Here is a 6,919-nt window from a genome sequence, read left to right as displayed (position 1 = left end):
TCTCGGTAGTCAACGCCATAGCGATCAAGGGGACGGTGTCAAGCCTAGGGATCATCTGCTTCAACCCAACTTGCCTCATCAATCTCTCAGGGAAGATGCACACCATAAACTCCAATCCAGGGATGCGCACGGACCTAGTGGGATCTAAAGAAGACACCCCAGTGACAGACTTGAGGTGCCACCATGGTACAACCCACCTGATCAAAGGGCCGTCATCAGTCTTTAGCTTGTTCTTCCAATAGTCGCAGACCCGGGTGAAGTCCACCATGTACAGCCGTGTCCTCATCGCAATCATACGGGCATGATAGGAAAGTGCATGAACTGGGGGCTCAAGCAATCGGAGCCGTTCCATGAGCCAAACCTACCAAGACAGGTATTAGACACGAAAAAAAAAAAAAAAAAAAAAAAAAAAAAAAAAAAAAAAAAAAAAAAAAAAAAAAAAAAAAAAAAAAAAAAAGAGAGAAGAAGGTGTCTTTTACCTGTAGGATGACGGGACTCCCCAAAAATGGAAGATCGCAGTTGGATTTCCTATTATCCAAGCCCAAGATAATCTCCCCTAGCATAGACAAGCTGGGCTCCTGCGCAGCTCCATTTGCTCAATAAGGCCCAATAGGCGAGGATCACCTCTCAAGTCCTCATCAACATGTCCCTGAAAGACGTACACATGCAACAAACAGAAGCCAAATGCTCTCCTTCTAGCAACATAAGAGACAGTAGGGTCGGCCCTGTTGATGAATCGGTCTATAAAATCCAACATCCGCACGCCTTTCGGGGTAACAAGACGATCTACCTCGAGTCTAGTCAGTCCAAGCAAATCTCTGAACTTACTCTTATACCCTTGAGCAAGTAGAAGGGATGGCGGGTAAGTGTTCGTGGGTCCCACCCGCCAATAGCGACAATTTCCTCCGGAAAAGAACAAATATCACCTCCTGGAAAGGCGAATACATGATAATTTGGATCCCAATAATCAAGGCAAGCATCTAAGAACGGTTTCACTACCTTGATGAGTTTCAAACTCAATAAAGACCCAAGATTATAAGCACCCATGTCGTGCTTTTCCGTGTTCGAAAACTCATTAGTCCATTCCTTCAAGCGAGCCTCCAAAGTATTCATAATGATAATTTTCTCTTGAAAATTTATTTTAGGAGTTTTAGGAGAAGCGACGAAGAAAAGACGGAAGAATTATATGATTCAAAGCTTCGCGGCGCTTTCTATTTATACTAATTTGTCGTTTCCAAAATCCGTCGAACAAACCCCTCTCGGGAACAAAGCGCGGCACTGCGCGCCTCTTCAAAGGGACGCAGCTCATGCTGCGCCTCTTCCCCATGCTCACTCCTGTGATTTCCGCGTTTGGATCTTTCCTAATTCTATAACACGCGTGATTTCCTATTCCTATGGGATTTTATTTTGGTAAACTACGGAAGTTTACCATGTTTTGGAATTTCGCGGGCACGCATTTCGAGGCGACATTGACATTTTCGCCATTTTATCACATTTGTGTATTTAATTGTCCATTTAATTCTTTTTATTATTCAAACATTTATATATTTATTTCATTTTCTTAATTTCTTTTTCTACATTTTCTAACTTATAAATTTCTATTTTTCTTTTTTTTTCGGGGGTAACCCTCCCTACCGTCCGGTCATTTCCGGTCATTTCCGGCAAAATTTTTGCATTTTTGCGTTTCTTTTGAGTCTCATTGTGCGCTAATTAAGGCCTTATATGTATATAAAATGTATGAATCGCGTGATTTTCCATGTAAATTTCGGCAGCATAACGGCATAAACCGTTATCTACCAAACCTGTTCAAAGAACTAACCTGCAGGTACAAACAAACAACCCAGCAGCAAAGGCACTCAGGCCATCATATATACAACAAAAAGCAAATGTACGAGCAAACTGGGGGCTTGCGCCCCGAACAAAGTACAAATGTACAAGCAAAGCTCGGGCTTCGCCCAAACAAGTCAAAAAGACCAAGTCAACTGGGGGCTTGCGCCCCAAACCGAGTCCAAAAATGTTTCAAAATCAGATGTACAAAACTACACAAGCTACTGCTGGGCACCCTCCAACTCAGCAACTCTCGCCATCAGAGCGGCGATCTCGGCATCCCGAAACTCGATCTCCCTCGACAAGCGAGCCGTCTCCTCCCGAGCCTGGGCCAACTCTCGTCCTGACTCGCTATCACCCTGCAAACAGCAACGAATTGGCTCATGTCAATCAACTCAATTGGAAAACCCAAAAGTCAAAAATCAAAAAAAAAAAAGAAGATCGAAAAATGGGTATAAAGGTTCATACCTGACGACCTCGACCACCGACGAGTGCCTCAATGGCCGTAGCTCGTAGCCGGTTGGCCACCCTCCATAGTGCCACGAACCGGGATGGCGCGACCTGCATTTCAAAAGGAAACTCTCAGCAAATTAAACAAATTCAGTCAAACGTGTTCTTACACGAAAACCGTGCAAAATGGGAGCTCACCCTCCGAATCAGATGCTGCCAGTCATCTAGGCCAGCATCCGTCACAGCTACGTCAAAATCACGCAGCTCGGAGATCGTCGTCCTCCCAGTAGCGTCAGTGTACTCGAGGGTCTCGGGGTACTCTGGGGGCTCGATGCCCGCCGCCTCAACCTCCTGAAAAGACGAATAGCTCTCATCAATCGACGATCTTTCGTCGCAAGTCTCGAAAATCAAATCAACGAGAAAAACAATACTCACCACTACCGGCCAATACGCCAACCTCCCGTAAAGGAACGCTGAGTAATCCTCGTCAGGGAGAAGAAGGTCGTCGCCACTGGCACCGGCCAAGTCCGCCTCCCTCTCAGCCTCAGAAGGCTCCCTAAACATCGTCCTAGGAGGATCGACGGGAACCGTCAACGCACCCCGAAAGCACTGACGAGCTAACCGCTCGCCCAGATACCATACAGGACCCATCGACGTCCACAATAGCAGCCGACTCGAACTCCTAGGACGAAGGGTCTCAGCAACAAAGGGAGGCGCTCCAGCGTACTCCGCCCAAGGTCTGGGCACCCACTGTGACAATATGAAGGCAGAGGTCATTCCTATGATCAATTGAAAACAAAATATGAGAAGATGTGAATGAATACAAATGGGATACTCACGCCGCTCGGTGGGGCGTTCACATCCCGCCGGTAGACGTTGTGAGAAGAACGCTTGCTCTTCGTCCGGCACATGACCCAATCCCTCACCACGGGATAGGCCCTCTCCAACGGCTTCGTCCTCTTGGGCGCGAGGCCCGGAAAGTAGGAGTACACCCACGCCTGTAAAGCAAAATGGTCAATAACGATCTTTGATAAAAGAAAGGAATTTACGTAGATCCAAAGGAAGGTTCATACCTCCAACAGTAGTCCAGGTCCGACAGCGCAAGAGAAGTCCCCTTCTCCATCACTCACAGGGCGAACCATGGCCCTCATAAAGCGGATGAGGACCGCAAAACCAAAGATGACCAGTCCCAACGCCCTAAGGAACTCAGGTCAGAAAGAAAGGGGAGAAGCTTCGTCGACAGCCTCTCACCCTTGTCTCCGAGGTAAATCGAAGACAAGAACCACCAAAGCCACAGACGAGCCCTCTGCTCGGCTGTACAAGGAGGAGGAGCCGTCTCCCTCCCATCGATCACCACCAATGCCGGGGTCTTCCCCGCAAAGTAATCTCGAACATAGGTACTGGGTACCAAACCCGGCACCGCAACAGCCTTCGGCGACAAGTTCCAGCCAATCAACCTCCTCGCCTCGGCCGAGTCCGCCCTCATGCCAGCCTCCGGCCACACCATCTCCTCGATCCCCGCACGGACCGCAAATCATGCCGTAATCCTCCAAAGTGACTCCCACCTCACCAAAAGGCGGGTGAAATGTGGAAGTCGTATCCCGAGAATCGATCCAAGAAAGCGGACCGTGCTAAGGTTGGCCCGCAACTTCCTCTTCACGATATCCCTCCAAACCTGAACCAGAGGACCAAACGCTCCGCGCTCGATCATGGCCCTCTCCTCCTCCGACAGCCGCTCGTAATGCTCCATCGCCGTCGTATACCCCGAGAACGACCGGATGTTCCCGGCCTCCTATCATGATTTGAAACAAAGCTATCTTTAGTTTTGAAATAAATTTAGAGGAGATTTGAACAAAAATGGAAAAGGATAGGTAATGAGTTAGGGAATTCCTATTTACCAAGCTCTTCACCATCCTGTAGGACAAGTGACCCTCTGCAGCCCACACAAGGTGCCTACTCTCCCAGGTCTCAGCCCACGCAGAGCACCTCTCACCGGCGACCCCCTCGCCCGAGGTGGGCCCGTCTCGGAATCTCCTCCTCGTCGCCACCTCCTCCTCGGGGACCTCCTCTCGCAGCAGCCATCACCGCGGCGGTGAAGGCCTGCTCTAAAGCCTCCTCAACAACAGCGGCGTCTACATCCATAGGATCTCTCCCATAGAAGCATCGTCACACCGCAACGATTAAAGCAAATCCAGGCCGCGTCACATGACGACAAGCCCTTGTCAAGTAGTTTTCGAGCCTTCAAGGCCCAGAAATCGCCCCTTTCCGGCCATCCTTGGCCATGTTCCCGCCAATTCGATCACTCATGTGATGAATAGGGTCAAGTCAAGTCAAAGTCAAAGCCTAGTTCCGAGTTCGGGTCGAAAATTCGGCAGCATTTCGCTATAACGACGATTATGCCCTAAAAGGTGTCCTGCAAAAGTTGTCACAAGCCAAACTTCCGAGATGACAGGAAGTTTACCCATCATCCAAGGGTCCCTACTATCAAATTTCATCACAAATGGGCAATCCTAAGGCCATTTTCGAAGCAATTTTCGATCTAGCTGTGAAACCGTCTCAAAATTCGCTCAAGGGCTCAAAACTTGATGAAAATTCGAAGTAAATACATGGTTATGTTCCTAACATTGCCTGCTACTCATTTCTAGCATCAATTTGGCATGAAAAATTCATTTGGGGGAAAAGCCCCAAATTTTCGATCATTTGGGTCGAAAACCCTAATGTTTGCGACTCAAAATTCGACAAATATGGAAGATTAATGCAAGATTAAAACACATACCTCGATTAGTCATATTTTAAGCAAGCTTTTGAATCCAACCTTGATAGAAATGGTGAAGATTTGAGAGAGAAGTTGAAGGATTTGTGTTTCAAATAATGAAATAAAACCCTTCGATTTCGCGTTTTTACGCGAGATTGTTGAATTGGGAATGACGAACGCGGGGGGCCACAAGCGCCTCTTCCAAGAGACGCAGCTCTTGCTGCGCCTCTTCCTTTGTTTCCCTCCTGATGGATTTTCAAAAATCCGTTATGAGTTCGTTACTCGTGGGCCCATCTTTGGTGCGCCTCTTCCTCGATGACATTTTATCACTTTGGTCCGTTTCGACGATTTCCTTTCGTTCCGGCCCGCATTTTATCCAAAGGCGACCATATTTCGCAAAGATTGTCCGAGCTCATTTTATCCCGCACAGCAAAGATTTCGCAAAGATTGCTCAACCATTTTGTCCGCGCAGAGTAGTATTTTGCAAGATCGCTCACTCGAGACTTTCTTTCATGACGATTCGATGTTCCTAGTCGTCAAATCATTTTACCCGCGCAGAGTATTTTGCAAGATCGCTCATTCGAAGTTTCCCCTACGACGATCAAGATGTTCCTTGTCGTCGATATGTCCCCAACAAGAGTTCGCTTGAGACCGACGCAAGCGATTCAACTTCCAAATTTCGCCGACCGCCGAGATTGACGCAAGCGGATTTTCCCCGCCAGCTTTTCTACCGACGTCCCCGCTTGTTTTCAATATCTCTTATTCCCCGCGAGGTTCGATTAAGTCTCGGTATGATCTCTTCTTATGGTCAAGGCGAGCCTCCTTACGTAGTCTAATGGACTTTAAACGACCCTCCCGATAGTCGACGGACTAAATAAAATGTTCCCGACGACAAGTCCTTGGCTCAGACCCCTTGAGCCGCCTCGCGTCGCCATAGTCGTCGTCAGTTTGTAATCTTCGATTGACCTGATGGCTATACTTTGACTTTCGCCTTGTCCAAGCCTCGGTCAAAGTGGGGGCTCAGACACCTCGTTTCGCACCCCTCGCAAAACCACCCAAAGTGATGATTGGGCCGCATGCTTGATTCGCGGAACGATTAGTGACATTAAATGTAAGTTTATCGTCAAGTGATTGCTCAAATATAAATGTCAACCTCTTAGTTGTCATCTACGTGCCGATACGGTCGTTTTGGCGAAGAATTAGAGTACATTCGAGTCCGGGTCAAAAACCGTCTCCATTTTCTCGATAGTCATTAAATCCCGAGTCGGAATGTTCTGGAATGTTCCGGATATTTCTATTTCCATATTCATCAAATTTTATCTTTTGGCAAATAATATCCCGTAATATTCAAAAGATAATCAAATTAAATCCGTCCTACCATAACTTAAACGCGGAGATTCTTTCTTCAAGGAGGAAACCTCCTCGGGAAACAGACGCGGCAGTGTCTTGCGCCTCTTCCAAGAGACGCAGTGGCTGCTGCGCCTCTTCCCAGGCCCTTCTTTGCATGATTTACGTATCTTTTTTATATCTTTCCGAGATTCACTTCCAAAGAGTCTCCGAAACCCTATTCCTTCACGTGATTAGTATAAATAGGAGCCTTCGCTCCTCATATTTCTCACGCGAGTGTCCGCCCTTCTCTTCTCCCTTTGCATTCTAGACTTCGTTCTTACTAATTGGCGCCTACGTGCTTGGACTTCCGACCACGTAAGCTCGGATCCTTCCGGGTACCAGCCTCTCCGTTGCATGACCGACCAATTTGACCACTACACTCAATCAATCTAATTAATCAACTTGTTAAATCGTTTTCCTCTTACGAGGGCACTCTTTCCTTGCATTCGCGTCGAGCATTCACTAATCGATCTTCTTAGTTCTTCTCGTTCCGTCAAC

This window comes from Silene latifolia, chromosome 4 (genome assembly GCF_048544455.1).
Source record: "Silene latifolia isolate original U9 population chromosome 4, ASM4854445v1, whole genome shotgun sequence".
Taxonomy (NCBI): domain Eukaryota; kingdom Viridiplantae; phylum Streptophyta; class Magnoliopsida; order Caryophyllales; family Caryophyllaceae; genus Silene; species Silene latifolia.
Note: the sequence above shows the minus strand (reverse complement) of the source record.